This window comes from Accipiter gentilis, chromosome W, assembly GCF_929443795.1.
Source record: "Accipiter gentilis chromosome W, bAccGen1.1, whole genome shotgun sequence".
NCBI classification, from domain to species: Eukaryota; Metazoa; Chordata; class Aves; order Accipitriformes; family Accipitridae; genus Astur; species Astur gentilis.
The window spans coordinates 1,839,810-1,858,570 of NC_064918.1; positions in this window are offsets into that span (position 1 = coordinate 1,839,810).

Here is an 18,761-nt window from a genome sequence, read left to right on the forward strand (position 1 = left end):
TATTCCAATTTCCTTAGGTCATCTGTAGTAGCAGTTAATTTGTTCATTAGGATCTCAGCATCTATGCTATTTACTATTCCTAATCCTGTTCCCAATAACCCAGTGGTATCTCATGGTATGCGTTGAGATTGTTTCAGAGATCATCCATGTAACCATGCCAACCAGCTGGTGTGAGCAGTTCCCAAAAAGGTGGAACAGTTTGGTTTAATTTCTGAGATATTAATGTGTAGTGCTAGCTCTACCCTTTTTAGAGACCAACTAGGGTTGAGGAGAACTGGTTGTTGACCCGTATTTTTAATTATGTAAGGGCCTGTGCTGAAGATGTGAGGAGTTAGTTCAATAGGAGGCTGAGTTGGTACAAATAGCTGTTCAACTGCAATTTCAAATTGGAATGTCATGCTGGAATTGATCTCGAAATTGGCCCAGAAACCCATTATGAGCACTGAGCGACATAGGGTAAAAGTATACCAACATTCGCATCCATGGGGACAGACATGTATGTGATCAAAGTTGTGTTTGAGCTTATTTCCAGCATATTCTATAATAATTAATGAAACTGTTGCACATTCAGTGTTGTTTTCAATCCGGTATCCTATTGAGATGGTGTCTCCACCTTTCTCCATCAGTGAAAGAATTTGTTAATCTCTGTCTTCATCTTTTATAACCCATTTTTTGCTTGGAAAAGGTAAAATTGTTTCGTAACATCACTACGGATAAATTTGGTGTAGATCCATTATAATCGGTGTAGGCATGGATCCATGGCCACCCCATTGTATACATATGTCATGGTTTAACCCCAGGCAGCAACTAAGCACCATGCAGCCGCTCATTCACTCCCCCCCCCACCCAGTGGGATGGGGGAGAAAATCGGGAAAAGAAGTAAAACTCATGGGTTGATATAAGAAGGGTTTAATAGAACAGAAAAGAAGAAAATAATAATGATAATGATAACACTAATAAAATGACAGGAGTAATAATAAAATGATTGGAATATACAAGTGATGCACAATGCAATTGCTCACCACCCACCGATCAACGCCCAGTTAGTCCCTGAGTGGCGATCCCCCCGCCCCCACTCCCCCCAGTTTATATACTAGATGTGATGTCACATGGTATGGAATACCCCATTGGCCACTTCGGGTCAGCTGTCCTGGCTGTGTCCCCTCCCAATTTCTTGTGCCCCTCCAGCCTTGTTGCAGGCTGGGCATGAGAAGCTGAAAAATCCTTGACTTCAGACTAAGCATTACTTAGCAACAACTGAAAACATCAGTGTTATCAACATTCTTCTCATACTGTATATGGATGCGTTAAAAGATGGGATTTTGGTCCGTGGATGAACACTGGGGGAGAGGTAGATAGCCAAGGAAAACGCAGTCAGCACAGCAAATTGATGGTTTGTTGCCTGTTGCTTGGAATGCTGACTACAGAGATAAGAGGGCTGAGCAATACTGGGGGAGGATGGGCAGCAGGCTGTTGCACAGCACAGCTGTGTGCATGATTGGCGCGTGACTGCTGGATTATGACAATATGCCATGTGTACAAAGCCCATCAACCAATAGACAGGGTGGCTATGGATCGTGCAGCGCGCCTGGCCAGCAAGCGCACGCGCCATACGGTCCCTATGTTACAACTGAGGCGTGTTTTGGCACCCGCTGGCCATGTGTGCTGAAACCCGTTCCTCTGCAAATGTATAAATACTGGGATTTTTCCAAAGAGCATTGGGCTGGTGTACAGCGAGGCCACTGTTGCCTCCATGGGGATGTCCACGTAAAGCAGGCACCTACCGATTGCTGGGCTGAGCTCATGGCACAAGAATGTATGGATAGTCCATCTTCCTTACAGTCCTCGGGTCGGTATGTTAACTTGCTTTACAAGATACCCTTAGCATAATGCACATCTGTAGTTAAATGCTTGCTTTTTCCCCTTATAGTCAGTGTGTGTGTGTGTTCGCCTTCTCGGGAATCCTCAAAACCACCGTAAAACACATACGTAACTCAAAAACATAGCACTGTACAAGCTACTAGGAAGACAATTAACTATTCCAGCTGAAACCAAGAGAATGTATTCCATATATTTTGTGTATTAATTATAAATTCCAATAGCAATTCAGTGTCTCTATAACCCCAAATGCAATATGCAATTATAGGTTTGGTGAAGGTGAAATTATGCCAGCAATCTAAGTTTGGTTCTGTTATTTATCTGGCAGCCACTTTGTATTTTCTCTCCTGGTATGGCCTAAAACCTGGGTCTCCACATCCACATGCAGTTCATTCAGGATTTCTGTGAACACAAAAAAGGGAAGAAAATATGCTCGATTGTATTCAACTGGCAGGGTTAAAAGGAAGGTGAGATCCACCAGATGCTAATCCAGTGTACCTTTCCTGAACAATGCATGGCTTCCCATGCATAGGGATTTTTGGTTGTAGTTAGGACAATTGGTACTCTTCCAGTCTGAGGCATTTTCACCAGTACAAGTTGTCCAGTGTAAAATCCCGTAGGATATTCTCCTGCCTTGGTATGAACTTTTTGGGCAGTTGTATTAGCAGATACACAAAAGGCTTTAATTTTGGGGCAGCCATCTCTGCTCCATCTAGTATTCAATTGGTAGATGGCGTTATACAATTGCAAATGCCATCCAAATTTATGAGTCTTTGCAAAACGCTCGACCAATTCAGTTTCAGTTTCACCTGGCTTACAGCCTTAGCATTACAAATTGGCCATCTGAATTGGATCGAATGGGGTTGTTTTTTGGGTATGATCTGCTCCACCCTGAGGTCCAGTGGTTTCTTTTGGTTTTATAATGGGCTTGACCTCATATTCAGGGGAATCTAAAGGAGACAGAGGGTTATTTCCCCTTGCATAGCTATCATTGGGGTCACCCCATATGTTTCCATCCCATTCTTCAGGGGATACAATTAGTTTCCTAATTTACATGATGTCAGAGGGATGGGGAGCTTACATAAGCATCATTCCAACTCTTTTCTCCAACTTTTAAATTGACCCTGGCCAGTTTTAGCTCTTTTTCAAGAGATTTCCAATCATGCCAGTTATCACGAGCCCATTCCTCTGAAAATTTCACATTCCACACCATTTCATCCACCATCAATACCTCTTCTTCTTTCCAGATCAGTATTGCCAGTGAGTTGGCATACGATGATGGTGCGTTCTGTAAAAAGTTCTACCACATGGATCGTGTGCATTGGACTTCGTCTGGATCTTTGGGTAATTGTGGGTTGTCCGGGTCATGATGAATCATCTCTAGCACAGCTAATTCCCTCAGATATTGGATACCTTTTTCCATGGTGGTCCACTTGCTTGATTGACATATAACATCTTCCTTAAAGGGGTACCTTTCCTTCGCACTTGACAGGAGTCACCTCCAGAGGCTGATGGCTTGTGTCCCTCTTCCAATTGCCTTGTCAATGCCACCTTCCCTGGCAAGTGATCCCAGCTGCTTGGCTTCCCTACTTTCTAATTCCAAGCTATTAGCCCCATTGTCCCAGCATCGGAGGAGCCAGGTGATAATGTGCTCACCTATACGGCAGCCAAAATCTTTTTGCAAATCCCGCAGCTCACTCAAGGATAGGGACCGGGTTATTACCTCTGGTTCTGCCTCTTCCTCCGGTTCCCGTGATGGCCCTGGTTCACCTTCATCCTTCGCTAAGCGAACTGATTTTTTTTGTATATTTCTTCTGTATGGGGGCAACTGATACTGGCGTGGGTTGGTTCTCTGGTTCAGCTGCAGTGCCCGTCATGGGGGTTGGAGGGGCCGCAGTGCCTGTCGCCTTGTTAGATCCAGAGACGTTCTCTTCCCCTTGAGGGTACTGAGTGGTGTTGAACAGGGCTCAATAGGCATAGGCCAGGCCCCAGCATGTTGCAGCGATTTGCATCTCTCTGGAGTTGCCAGGGCAACAGCATACCTTTTCCAAATATTTTACTAGTTCTTCCGGATTCTGCACTTGTTCTTGGGTAAAGTTCCAAAACATTGGAGGAGCCCATTGTACTAGGTACTTGCCCATACTACCCCACACACCCTGCCACTCATAATTTCCAACCTTGGGGCAGATCTCTGGGTGATCTTCTTAAATAGTTGTTTAACCCTAAACAAGACCTGAACCACATTCAGGAACATGCTAATTCCTAGCAGTAGGGCTAGGACTGTGCTGGTCTCAACATCCCAAGAGTATTCAAATTTTTCAAAATTCTCAAACGTCATTGTAACTAGACTGGAGGAGAAGGGAAACAGGAAGAAAGGTGCCTCACCCATAGATTGGCTCTCTAAGGAGGAAAGGTAAAGGCTGTAATTATTAATAGTTTCCCACAGATGGCTCCCAAAGTGTAGAGGTGACAACAATGCTGAGTGCAAATACTGGATTAGTCCCATGACCAATAATTTTATCATACCATAAGCCAGTATTACACAATACATCAAAGCAAAAATCTTAATCCACCTCCCATGGATGATAAGCATCAGCACAGGGACTACATACAGCAAGTGAGGTGATACATAACAGAACTCTAAACATGAGTGCCACAACTCTAAGAGCTCATAAATCAACATTGTGACCAGCGACTATAAAACTAATATAATGAATGCTTGTAACAAATTAATTTTAAGACACTCTGGTCAGGTCTGTTGTTATCTCAACCTTTCGTACCCCACGATGGGTGCCAAAATGGACTGTTTTGGTTTAACCCCAGCCGTTAACTAAGCACCACACAGCTGCTCACTCACTTCCCCCCGACCCAGTGGGATGGGGGAGAGAATCAGGGGGAAAAAAAGGTAAATATTGTGGGTTGAGATAAGAATAGTTTAATAGAACAGAAAGGAAGCAAATAATAATAATAATAATAATAATTAAAGGATTGGAATATACAAAACAAGTGATGCACAATGCAATTGCTCACCACTTGCTGACTGATGCCCAGTTAATCCACGAGCAGCGATCCCTCCCAGCCCCATTCCCCCCAGTTTATATACTAGGCATTGTTGAGGATTTTTGGTTCAGTAAAGGCATGTAAGCAATCCAGCTGTTCGGTGGGAACGAAGCATAAGTTTACAAAAGTGCCGGAGCAGACAAGGACATTGTGTCCTTGTGCACTGGGAAAAAGAAAGATAAGATGAGCCCGACGAACAACTCCTGGATGCCGAAGAATGAGATAAGTAACTGCTGGACACCTCGTGAAGAAGCTTGCACAGCCAATAGAGGATAAGATAGTGTCGCGTGAACCGTGGTATTGGACCAATTAGAGTATTGTATAAGGCGCGTGCACAAGTACATAAGGTATATAACTTCAGCCAAGCTTCAGCCAAGCTGGGAAGCACGACGTGAGCTTCAGCTGAGATGGGACGCGCGTAAGTTTGAATCTCACCCTGAGCTGGGAAAACGAGGAGACGCGCGGAAGCTTGAATCTTGCCCTGATTAGGTGAGCGGTCGGAGAAGGAGATGGGGTTGGACAAAAGGCAGGAAGCAGTCCTAAAGCTCCTTCATAATTTTGTCTCTGAGAGAGGACTGAAATTCGAGAATTCTGTGTTAAAGGGGTTACTTTTATGGGCCTGGGAGAAAGACCTTATCCCGAATGTAAATGTCGCATTTGAAGAAGCGACCTGGGATAATATAGGCAAGGCGCTGTGGGACGCTGCTAACTGCAAGGGGGGTAAGGTAAAGGAGATGAAAAAATACGCAGTGCTCGGGAAAGTAATTCGAGACATGCTGGAGGCAATGAGGGCGGATGACATGGGCCCGGGGGGTGTCAGAGCAGAGCTGGCCAGAACAGTGGTGAGAGAGAGCAGAGCTGCTGGGGATCAGGTTACATGAGAATGTGATATTAGCTCTTTTTTGCAAATAATGAAAATTTGCTTTTTAAGGTCTTCCTTTTAAAGTATTGTTTTGGTTAAGAAAAATGACAATAGAAGCACCAAGGCTGGATAATTATGAGTGGCAGGGTGTTTGGGGTAGTATGGGCAAGTACCTAGAAAAGTGGGCACCTCCAGTGTTTTGGAAATTCACCCCTGAACAAGTACAGAATCCAGAAGAACTAGTAAAATATTTGGAAAAGTATGCTGTCAGCCCAGCAGCTCCAGAGAGATACAAATCACTGCAACGTGCTGGGGCCTGGCCCATGCCTATCGACCCCTATTCGACACCACTCAGTACCCTCAAGGGGAAGAGAAAGTCTCTGGGCCTAACAACAAAACGATGAGCACCGTGGCCACTCAAACCTTGGCAACAGGCGCTGCGGCCCCTCCAGGCCCAGCAAGGAGCATTGCAGCTACCCAAACCTTGGCAACAGGCACTGTGGTCTCTCCAGTCCCAGCAACAAGCACTGCTGCTACACAAACCTCGGCAACAGACACTGGTTACCCAAAACCCGGCAAGCGACACAGCAACTGAAACAGTGGACCAACCTGCACCAGTATCAGTTGCCCCCGTACAGAAAAAGAAATATACAAAAAAATCAGTTCGCTTAGCGAAGGATGAAGGTGAACCAGGGCCATCACGGGAACCGGAGGAAGAGGCAGAACCAGAGGTAATAACCCGGTCCCTATCCTTGAGTGAGCTGCGGGATATGCGAAAAGATTTCGGCCACCGTATAGGTGAGCATATTATCACATGGCTCCTCTGATGCTGGGACAATGGGGCTAATAGCTTGGAATTAGAAGGTAGGGAAGCCAAGCAGCTGGGATCGCTTGCCAGGGAAGGTGGCATTGACAAGGCAAGTGGAAGAGGGACACAAGCCATCAGCCTCTGGAGGTGACTCCTGTCAAGTGTGAAGGAAAGGTACCCCTTTAAGGAAGATGTTATATGTCAATCAAGCAAGTGGACCACCATGGAAAGAGGTATCCAATATCTGAGGGATTTAGCTGTGCTAGAGACGATTCATCATGACCCGGACAACCTACAATCACCCAAAGATCCAGACGAAGTCCAATGCACACGACACATGTGGTAGAACTTTTTACAGAACGCACCATCATCGTATGCCAATTCACTGGCAATACTGATCTGGAAAGACAAAGAGGCACCGACAGTGGTTGAAGTGGCTCGCCAACTCTGTCAATACGAAGAAAATCTCTCCTCCTCCCTACAAGCGTGCATTTCGGCTGTGGAGAAGCTGTCCCAGGATGTCCAACAAATCAAAGAGGATATGTCCTACTCCCCACTTGTAAGGACCAATGTCTCAGCTATTAGGAGTGAGCGTTCCTCTGCCCAACAGAGAGAATATAGAAGGTACACACCGCGAGGTGCCCTGTGCTTTTACCTATCTGATTAGGGAGAGGACTTCAGGAAATGGGACGGAAAACCTACCTCGGTCCTAAATGCATGGGTACGTGAGCTGCGAGGGAAAACTACCACAAAAGGGGATTCCACCAGGAAAAATGCCGCTCCAGTTTCCAAACAGAGTAGAAGGGCTGATATTATTTCTGATCCTCTTGAAGGAAATTCTGAGCCAATTTTACGAGAAGTGAATACTGGATACTCTGACCAGAATTAGAGGGGCCCTGCCTCCACCCAGGCAGAGGAAAGGGACAACCGGGTCTATTGGCCTGTGTGGATTCGATGGCCTGGCACGTCAGACCCACAGGAGTATAAGGCTCTAGTAGACACCGTCGCACAGTGTACTCTAATGCCATCAAGTTATAAAGGGGCAGAACCCATCTGTATTTCTGGTGTGACAGGGGGATCTCAAGAGTTAACTGTATTGGAAGCTGAAGTAAGCCTAACTGGAAATGAATGGCAGAAACACCCCATTGTGACTGGTCCAGAGGCTCCATGTATCCTTGGCATAGACTGTCTCAGGAGGGGGTATTTCAAGGACCCAAAAGGGTATTGATGCGCTTTCGGTATAGCTGCCTTGGAGATGGAGGGCACCGAACAGCTGTCTACCCTGCCTGGTCTCTCTCAAGACCCTTCAACTGTGGGTTTGCTGAAGGTTGCAGAACAACAAGTGCCAAATGCTACAACGACGGTGCACCGGCGGCAATATTACACCAACCGAGACTCTCTGATTCCCATCCACAAGTTGATTCGCCAACTGGAGGCCCAAGGAGTGATCAGCAAAACTCGCTCACCCTTTAATAGTCCCATATGGCCAGTGTAAAAGTCTAATGGGGAATGGAGACTAACAGTTGACTATCGTGGCCTGAATGAAGTTACGCCACCGCTGAGTGCTGCCGATCCAGATATGCTAGAACTTCAATACGAGCTAAAGTCAATGGCAGCCAAGTGGAATGCCACAATTGACATTGCTACTGCTTTTTCCTTCATCCCCCTGGCAGCAGAGTGTCATCCACAATTTGCCTTTACTTGGAAGGGTGTCCAGTACACTTGGAATAGATTGCCCCAGGGGTGGAAACACAGCCCCACCATTTGCCATGGACTAATCCAGACTGCACTGGAAAAAGATGAAGCTCCGGAACACCTGCAATACATTGATGACATCATTGTATGGGGCAACAAGGCAGAAGAAGTCTTTGAGAAAGGGAAGAAAATAATCCAAATCCTTCTGAAAGCTGTTTGTGCCATAAAAGAAAGTAAGGTCAAGGGACCTGCACAGGAGATCCAGTTTTTGGGAATAAAATAGCAAGATGGACGTTGTCAGATCCCTGTGGACGTCATCAACAAAATAGCAGCTATGTCCTCACCGACTAATAAAAAGGAAACACAGGCCTTCTTAGGTGTCGTGGGGTTTTGGAGAATGCATATTCCAAATTACAGTCTGATTGTAAGCCCTCTCTATCAAGTGACCCGGAAGAAGAACAATTGTAAATGGGGCCCTGAGCAACGACAAGCCTTTGAACAAATTAAGCAGGAGATTGTTCATGCAGTAGCCCTTGGTCCAGTCCAGACAGTACAAGATATTAAAAATATGCTCTACACTGCAGCACGGGAGAATGGCCCTACCTGGAGACCCGAGGCCAACCCCTGGGGTTTTGGAGTCAAAGATATGAAGGATCCGAGGCTTGCTATACTCCAACTGAAAAGTGATACTGGCAGCATATGAAGGAGTTCGAGCCGCTTCAGAAGTGGTTGGTACTGAGACACAGCTCCTCTTAGTTGCCCAGCTGCCAGTGCTGGGCTGGATGTTCAAAGGGAAAGTTTCCTCGACGCATCACGTGACTGATGCCACGTGGAGTAAGTGGATCGCACTGATCACACAACGGGCTCGCATAGGGAACCCCAGTCGCCCAGGAATGTTAGAAGTGATCACGGACTGGCCAGAAGGCAAAGATTTTGGAATGTCACCAGAGGAGGAGGTGGCACGTGCTGAAGAGGCCCCTCTGTATAATAAACTGCCAGAAAATGAGAGGAAATATGCCCTTTTCATTAACGGATCCTGTCGCATTGTGGGAAAGCATCGGAGGTGGAATGTGGGGAGCTGGCTTGCTGAAAAGGGACATGAGCCTGTGGAAAAGTTGTGCGAGCAGAGTTCTGTGTGAAAGAATGTCAGTTTGAGCAACAAGATTAGGCCTTGGCCGAGAATAGCTGGCCTTACTGATAGCAGGAGAAAAACAACAGCTGGTCTTGCCGTTATCGGGAGAAAGGTAAAAACAGTGTGACCTTGGCATAACTTCACAAGTAACTTTTGAAGAAGTTCTCATGAGAAAGTTACTGAACACGCATAGCTGCCAGCCACAAGTGGGTGTGTTTTAGTAATGAATAAAACATTAGCAATGTACCAATCATATTAGGACTAGTAGGCATAATTATCGCAAACTGTATAAATTTGAGCTAGCTGCGCAAATAAAGTTGAATCACTTCTATCACTCATATTGGGTCGACTTATGTGCATTCCTCCGCTGCTCCAACAAATGGTGCCCAAACGTGGGGCTGAAGAAAGGGGAATTGGAGCGACGGACACTGAGAAGCACCGGTAGCAGCGACCGGGGGGCAAAAGATTAACCGAACGCTGATCGTCTTGGTTGGTGTGTTAACTCTCGTGCCTGGACCGTCCAAAAGGGGTTCGCCGTCAGTGAGGGCTACTGGAAAAAGGCTGCAAAGGCTTTTTAACCGAGGTGCCTTAATCAAGGTAGCACCAAGGAGTATCGAGAAGCCGGCCGGCAATGGATCAAGAGGTAGCCCTAGAATTATTACAGCGCTTTTTAGAAAAGCGGGGAGTAAATTGCGTTAAGCAAATTTCGGGGTTAGTCGCGCTGGGTCGTGTTAAGGGGTGTTTTAAGAATTCAGATTTATTGTTTGAGGAGAGTGAGTGGCGTAAGTTAGGAGATGTATTATGGGACTTGGTAATTGATGATGATAAATCAGCTAAAAAATTAATGAAACCTTGGCGGGAAATTATTAACAGTATTAAGCGATATAAATTAGAAAAGAATTTTGCGGCAGTGGCTACAGAACGGCTGGGGGGTACTGAGGAATCAGCAGGCTTACTTACTTATGGCAAGGAGTACGTTCCTACTCCGTCCACTGGCCCACCAGTTACAGTACATCCTAAAGTGGCTAGTCAGCCGCCTCCTGTACCACCACGCAGTAATGTTACAAATTTATCTAATGAATCAGAGGTAAAATCTGCTGCACCACCAGGTCCTAAAGAATCAGAATCGGAAATCCCGCAAATTGAAATGAAAGAGGGAATACCGAGTAATCAATCATTAAAAAATCGACTGAAAATAACACCTGTAAATTGGCAAAAAATATTACAAGGTGCAGTAGAAGATAAACAGTATGAACTGGCTGGCAGCATTTCGGAAGTTCTTGCTTGCCCAGTTGTTTACAATGTAGGAGATAATGGAAATTTAGAAGGATTACATCAGCCACTAGGCTGGAAATTACTATCACAATTACGATCTACAGTTAACGAAGCAGGATTACAATCCGAGCCTGCTAAACAAATGTTGAACTATATATGGGGAAGTGTAATCTTGTGTCCAGAGGACATTAAAGGAGTTATCCGAATGATAATGACACAGTCACAACAGTTATTATGGCAAGCTCACTGGCAGCGGCATTGTGAGGTTTCAATGCATCAGCCGCGTCAGCAGGGAGACCCGCTTTATGGGGTTACTGTTGAACAACTAATGGGATCAGGCCGATTCGCTAGTATTGATGTTCAAATCCAACAAGGTCCAGATGTATGCTTGGAGTCTATGCGAACGGCCAGAATGGCAATAGGGAATGTGAGAACTCAGCCAGTGTCACCTTCGTATATGTCAATGAAACAGAGTAGAGACGAACCTTTTGGGAAATTTGTAGATCGAGTGACATCCGCAATCGATCAGTCTGATGTCCCTGAATGGATGAAGGGAGCTATATTAAGACAGTGCATTTATGAAAATACTAATCCCGAAACTAAAGCAATAATTCTGTCTTTACCGGGGGATGCAACCGTAGAAATGATGCTAGATAGGTTAAGTAGAGTTCCAGTGGGTCGGCAAGCGATGTTAGTGGAAGCAGTGCGGGAATTAGGGAAGGATTTGATTCAGGCACAGCAGCAAGCATTCGCAGCCTTAGCTCCGTTGCACCAGCCTGAGACGCGACCCCGATCATCGATACAATCAAGAAGTAAATGTTTCCGCTGCGGGCAAGAAGGTCATATGAGAAGGCACTGTAGAGTTTCTCAAGTTTGGTGCGAGAACTGTCAAGTGAATAATCATAGCACCAGCGTCTGCAAGCGGACGGGAAACGGACAAGCGAGCGCGTCGGGTTGCCGCGCGAGGACAATAGCCGCCCCAGCCCTTCAGACTCCATCGACGGAGAAGCAGAGCCATCTACCGGTGGAAAACAATACAAATCCATTTCTACAGAGTCCCTGCAACCAGCCACAAAAGGAAGCCTCGGGCTGGACTTGGCAACAGCAATAGATATTACATTACTGGACTCACGACCACAAAAAGTTCCTACAAACATTCATGGACCTATAACTATTAATGGACAAACCTATGGAGCATTATTACTCGGACGATCGTCGAGTGGAATACAAGGACTGTTTATTTTACCAGGAGTCATTGATGCTGACTACACTGGCGTGATATCAATCGTACTGCAAACAAATTTTCCACCAATCCATGTGCCAGCCGGCAGTCGGATTGCACAATTGGTCCCTGTGCCGCAGCTAACTAAGGACTTACACCCATGTTCTGAGAAGGTAAGACAAAATGATGGATTCGGATCTACTGGAGGACTAACCATGTTAACCATGGCAATGAACCAGCGACCGGTAATGAGGATTACAATGGAAAATTATGGACATTCTGTTCACATTGAAGCACTATTTGATACGGGAGCCGACCTTACCATCGTGTCACAGGATCGTTGGCCGGAGAGTTGGCCCTTGGTTCCTACGACTACCGGGGTTGAAGGGGTTGGCGGATCTACATCGGTACGGCGTAGCAGAGACAGAGTTACTATCATCATAGACGGGAGAACAACAACTGCCTTTGTGACTGTGATGTCGCTTCCACAAGGAGTACAGGCTCTTGTTGGAAGGGATGTTTTAGATCAAATGGGAGTGATCCTTACGACGGACAAGCATTTTCAATGGCGGTCACTGCAGAATGGACTTTCCCGATCCAATTACAGTGGCTGACAGATGATCCCGTCTGGATCGAGCAGTGGCCGTTGAAAAAGGAAAGTCTACAGGCAGCTCATAACCTTGTTCGAGAACAGCTTCAACAAGGACATTTACAGTTATCAACAAGTCCATGGAATACTCCAATCTTTGTAATAAGAAAGAAATCAGGAAACTGGAGACTACTACAAGATTTAAGAGCAGTAAATTCTCAGATGCAACCAATGGGAGCTTTACAACCTGGACTACCCAATCCTGCTATGTTACCAGATCAATGGACTCTATTGATAGTTGATCTTAAGGACTGTTTCTTCACCATACATTTGCATCAGCGAGACACCCAGCGATTTGCATTTACTCTGCCTTCGATTAATAGAGAGGCGCCTGCGCAACGGTATGAATGGACAGTGTTACCACAAGGTATGAAGAATAGTCCAACTCTTTGTCAATTATTTGTGGACAATGCATTACGTCCTGTCCGGGAGGCCTGGCCGACAGCGTTTATTTATCATTATATGGATGACATCCTGATAGCTCAAAAGGACTGTTTTACAAAACAACAAGAGCAATTTTTATCGCAGGCTTTAAGAAAGGAAGGTTTAGTCATTGCTCCAGAAAAAATACAGAGGGTTTCGCCTTGGAAGTACCTCGGCTGGAACATTTCAGAATCTCAAATTCGCCCTCAAAAGTTAACCCTGCACACTGAACTACGGACATTAAACGATGTACAGAAATTGATGGGAGACCTACAATGGTTGCGACCAGTAGTGGGTATACCAAATGAACAATTAGAAGAACTTAGGCCATTATTACAAGGAACAGATCCAGCGAAACCTGTACACCTTTCTTCCAGACAACAGGAAGTTATCAAGGCAATTGTCGAACAAATTACACAAAGGTGGGTAGATCGTCAAGATCCGCGTATTCCTGTCGATTTAACGATTATACATGGACCGTCTCAATTAATTGGTGCACTGACCCAGTGCAAAAAGAAAAAGGGGGAGAAGGTCCGAGTGTTGGAATGGTTGTTTACACGATTGCAACCACAAAAAACGATTGAGAGGAAATTAGAGACTTTAGCAGAACTAATTATGAAAGGAAGGACAAGAATATTACAAATTACTGGATCGGAGCCGGGAATTATCAGAATACCTATTAAAAGGGAAAATTTAGAGTGGTGTTTGCGACAGTCGGAGGACTTACAAATGAGTCTATTGTCAACAGCAAATGATATAACTATTGATTCAATTAAAGCACCAGTCCCGCAATGGGTCAGTCAAAATACATGGATAATGCCATCAAAACGAAGTGAGAGACCATTGTCAGACACAGTTACCGTATTTACCGATGCTGGAAAAAGGTCACGTACAGCAGCAATTACATGGCTTCAAGATAATCAATGGTATCATCATATCCTTGCAGCAGTGCCAGGAGACTCACTGCAAACACTGGAATTAGCAGCAGTGGTGTGGGCAGCTCTACAATGGCATGATACAGAATTGAATTTTGTGACAGACTCATTATATGTTGCTGGAGTTTTGGAAAGGATTGAAGATGCTAGGATCAAAGACATCAAGAATTCTCGCCTATTTGAATTGTTTCGTCAATTACAATCGGCATTACGACAGAGACAGAAAAGCTATGCAGTTATTCACATTAGAAGTCACATGTGGAAGGAAGGACTGGGAGAAGGAAATGATAGAGCTGACCAATTAGTTACCGTGACTGTACCTATGAATGACTTTGTAAAAGCCAAAGAAACTCACAACGTATTTCATCAAAATGCAAGAGGTTTATATAAGCAATTTAGTATTACAATCGAAGAAGCCCGAGGAATCGTGAGAGCGTGCCCTGAGTGTAGTCATCATGGACCAGGTTTAGGGACTGGAGTTAACCCACGTGGACTGGGCCCAAACGAACTTTGGCAAATGGACGTTACCCATGTATCTGAGTTTGGTCGTTTGAAATATGTGCATGTGACTGTAGATACATTCAGTCGATTTATCTGGGCAACGGCACAAGCCGGGGAAAAGGCGCTGCATGTTGTCCGACATTTGACAAGTAGTTTTGCTGTCATGGGAGTGCCTCAGAAATTAAAGACGGACAATGGACCAGTGTATGCTGGTGAAAAGATCAGAAAATTTTGTCAACAATGGGGGGTGACGCATATTACAGGCATTCCACACTCTCCCACAGGACAGGCTATTGTAGAACGGGTTAACCAGACATTGAAAGAATATTTGCAGAAATTTAAAGATGTGTGTGATGTTCAGGAAAAGTTGGCTAAAACATTATTTGTTATGAATTACCTATGTATATTTGGGGAGAATGATGAGCCACCAGTCAAAGTTCATTCAGGAGTTGCTACTTTAGAACAAAAGCAACCAATGAAGGTGTATTATAGGGATTTGGCAACGGGTGAATGGAAGGGACCCGTTGAAGTACGATATATGGGGAAAGGTTATATGTGTGTTATTACTCCTACAGGACCTCAATGGGTGCCATCTAGATGGACCAAAGCTGCGCCTGCTCCCACTACTGTTCGCCCTTCTTGTTCCACTGAAAGCAGTTCCAGTACCGGGTCAGACAAACGTCTGGATAGCGTGGGCAAATAGGACGGGACAGACTGATTTTTGTTTGAGTTTGGCAACTGCAACAGAACCATTTAGAACATGCTTGATAGGTTACCCTCATTTAGACTCTTCTGACTTTCTAGGATGGATAGATAATAGCAAAAGTTGTAATGGAATAGATGTAGCAAGTCAATCAGCTTGTTTAATTATGCAATTAAATCATACTCTACCCTGGGATCCACAGCAACTAGACCTTTTGGGCTCTGAAGCAATTGACAATGGTACACATGAGAATACAACTCGTACTTGCATCTCTTTTGGTAACTTTAATAAATTCACTGTACAAGCAATGCACATGGCACGCTGGTTAGGAAAAAGTAGTCGAATTGGTTGGGATGACAATCCATTTATAAATGGAGCTAGTGGTACAATTGTTTCTCCTTACAGTACGAGTTTCGATATTAATCATTATTGTGGCAAATTTAATAAAACTACAACATTTGGAGCCTATGGATGGAGTATGAATGATGCCAATGAAATATTGAGAGTAAAAGGTTCGGCTAAAGCTTTACCGCCTGGAATATTTTTGATTTGTGGAGATAGAGCATGGGGCGGAATCCCAAAGAATCCTCTTGGAGGACCTTGTTATATTGGTAAATTGGCCTTACTTACATTAACACACCGGAATTGGCTTAAAATATTACGATCCTCACCCAGAAGCAAAAGGAGTATAGCTCAACTTAGTCAAAATTGTGATGATAATGTTGAATTATGGTCAGTTACAACTAGAATTTTTGCATCTATGTTCCCAAGTGTAGGGACAGCTCGTGCTTTGAATCAGTTGAATAAACTCGCTTGTTGGTCGGTAAAGCAGGCTAGGGCCACGTCAGAGGTCCTTGAAGAGATGATGCAGGACATGTCAAGTTTAAGACATGCAGTGTTACAAAATAGAGCAGCTATTGATTTTCTATTGCTGGCACAAGGACATGGGTGTGAAGATGTTGAAGGGATGTGTTGCTTTAATTTAAGTGATCATTCTCAATCTATTCACAAACAGATAAATTGGTTAAAAAAACATAAACAAAAAATCCAACAAGAGATTAATTGTTTTGATGGGGTGTTACAATCAATATTCGGCGGGATAACACCATGGCTAATGTCATTGATTAAGGAAGCCTTACGGTGGCTGGGTATATTGATATTAATCTGTATAATAGTTAAAATTGCATATGGGTGCATGATGAAAGGAGTCTCAAAGCTGACACACCAAGCTCTACTCGCACAAAAAGAAAAAGGGGGAATTGTTGGGAGCTGGCTTGCTGAAAAGGGACATGAGCCTGTGGAAAAGTTGTGCCAGCAGAGTTCTGTGTGAAAGAATGTCAGTTTGAGCAACAAGATTAGGCCTTGGCCGAGAATAGCTGGCCTTACTGATAGCAGGAGAAAAACAACAGCTGGTCTTGCCGTTATCGGGAGAAAGGTAAAAACAGTGTGACCTTGGCATAACTTCACAAGTAACTTTTGAAGAAGTTCTCATGAGAAAGTTACTGAACACGCATAGCTGCCAGCCACAAGTGGGTGTGTTTTAGTAATGAATAAAACATTAGCAATGTACCAATCATATTAGGACTAGTAGGCATAATTATCGCAAACTGTATAAATTTGAGCTAGCTGCGCAAATAAAGTTGAATCACTTCTATCACTCATATTGGGTCGACTTATGTGCATTCCTCCGCCGCTCCAACAGTGGAAGGCTGCTGTATGGAGTCCTACACGACTAGTCGCAGAAACTGCTGAAGGAGAAGGTGAATCGAGTTAGTTTGCAGAGCTGAAAGCCATCCAGCTAGCATTAGATATTGCTGAAAGAGTAAAGTGGCCAGTGCTCTATCTCTATACTGACTCATGGATGGTGGCAAATGCCCTGTGGGGGTCCATAGAGCAATGGAAGCAGAGCAACTGGCAGAGCACAGGTAAACCCATCTGGGCTGCTACACTGTGGCAAGATATTGCGTCCCGGCTAGAGAATCTGGTTGTTGAAAGTGCATCATGTAGATGCTCACATATCCAGTGGTCCGGCCACTGAAGAACATCGAAAAAACCAACAGGTGGATCAGGCCGCCAAGATTGAAGTGGCTCAGGTGGACCTGGAATGGCAACATAAGGGTGAGCTATTTATGGCTCAGTGGGCCCATGATACTTCACGCCATCAGGGAAGAGATGCAACATATAGATGGGCTCGAGATTGAGGGGTGGACCTGACCATGGACACTATCGCGCAGGTTATCCATGAATGTGAAACATGTGCTGCAATCAAGCAAGCCAAGCGGTTAAAGCCCCTGTGGTATGGAGGGCGATGGCTGAAAGACAAATATGGGGAAGCCTGGCAGATTGACTATATCACACTCCCATGAACCCGCCAAGGCAAGCGCTATGTGCTGACAATGGTGGAAGCAACCACCGGATGGCTCGAAACATATTCTGTACCAAATGCCATCTCCCGGAACACTATCCTGGGCCTTGAAAAGCAGGTCTTGTGGCGACATGGCACGCCAGAAAGAATTGAGTCAGACAACGGGACTCACTTTCAAAACAACCTCATAGACACCTGGGCCAAAGAGCATGGCATTGAGTGGGTGTATCATATCCCTTATCATGCACCAGCCTCTGGGAAATTTGAGCAATACAATGGACTGTTAAAAGCTACATTGAAAGTAATGGGGGGGCAGAACTTTCAAATATTGGGATACACATTTAGCAAAAGCCACTTGGTTAGTCATCACCAGAGGATCTGCCAATCAGAGTGGCCCTGCCCAGTCAGAATTTTTACATACTGTAGAAGTGGATAAAGTCCCTGTAGTGCACATGAAAAATATGCTAGGGAAGACAGTCTGGGTTACTCCTGCCTCAGGCAAAGGGAAACCCATTCGTGGGATTGCTTTTGCTCAAGGGCCTGGGTGCACTTGGTGGGTGATGCGAAAAGATGGAGAAGTCCGATGTGTGCCTCAAGGGGATTTGATTTTAGGTGAAAATAGCCAGAATTAAACTGTATGATATTAGTTGCTATATAACCCTGCTACTGTATGTTATCATTACTATAACTGTTATATGCTATATCAATGGTATTATAGTAAGACTCACTTGCATCAAGCAAGAAAGAACTGTGATAAAACTGAGCAAAGCGCAGTAGTGATGGAACCAGAACTGACTCCAGCATGCAGCAATCCAACGGTGCATACCATCCTCCTGCTGCGTCCAATGTCACCTGCTTGTCACACCACACTGAAGCCCAATTCTGCTCTACCGACTGAGAGGACTTTGCACCACCCCTCCTGCCCAGACAGACTGGTATGACAGATGGAGCCCAGACTCGGAAACTAAATGAACTCAACAAAAGTTTTATGAACATAACTCATGAACTAAAGGAATGATATCTCTGTGTGTGTGTATATATATATATATATCTCATTGTTCATATGTCTCAAAGGGATGGAAAGGTGATGATGATTGATCAGGATGTAACTAATGTAACTAAAGGTATGGGAACTGAGCATGACATCAATGGTATAGAATAAGGGGTGGATACTGTCCTGGTTTCAGCTGGGATAGAGTTAACTGTCTTCCTAGTAGCTGGTACAGTGCTATGTTTTGAGTTCAGTATGAGAA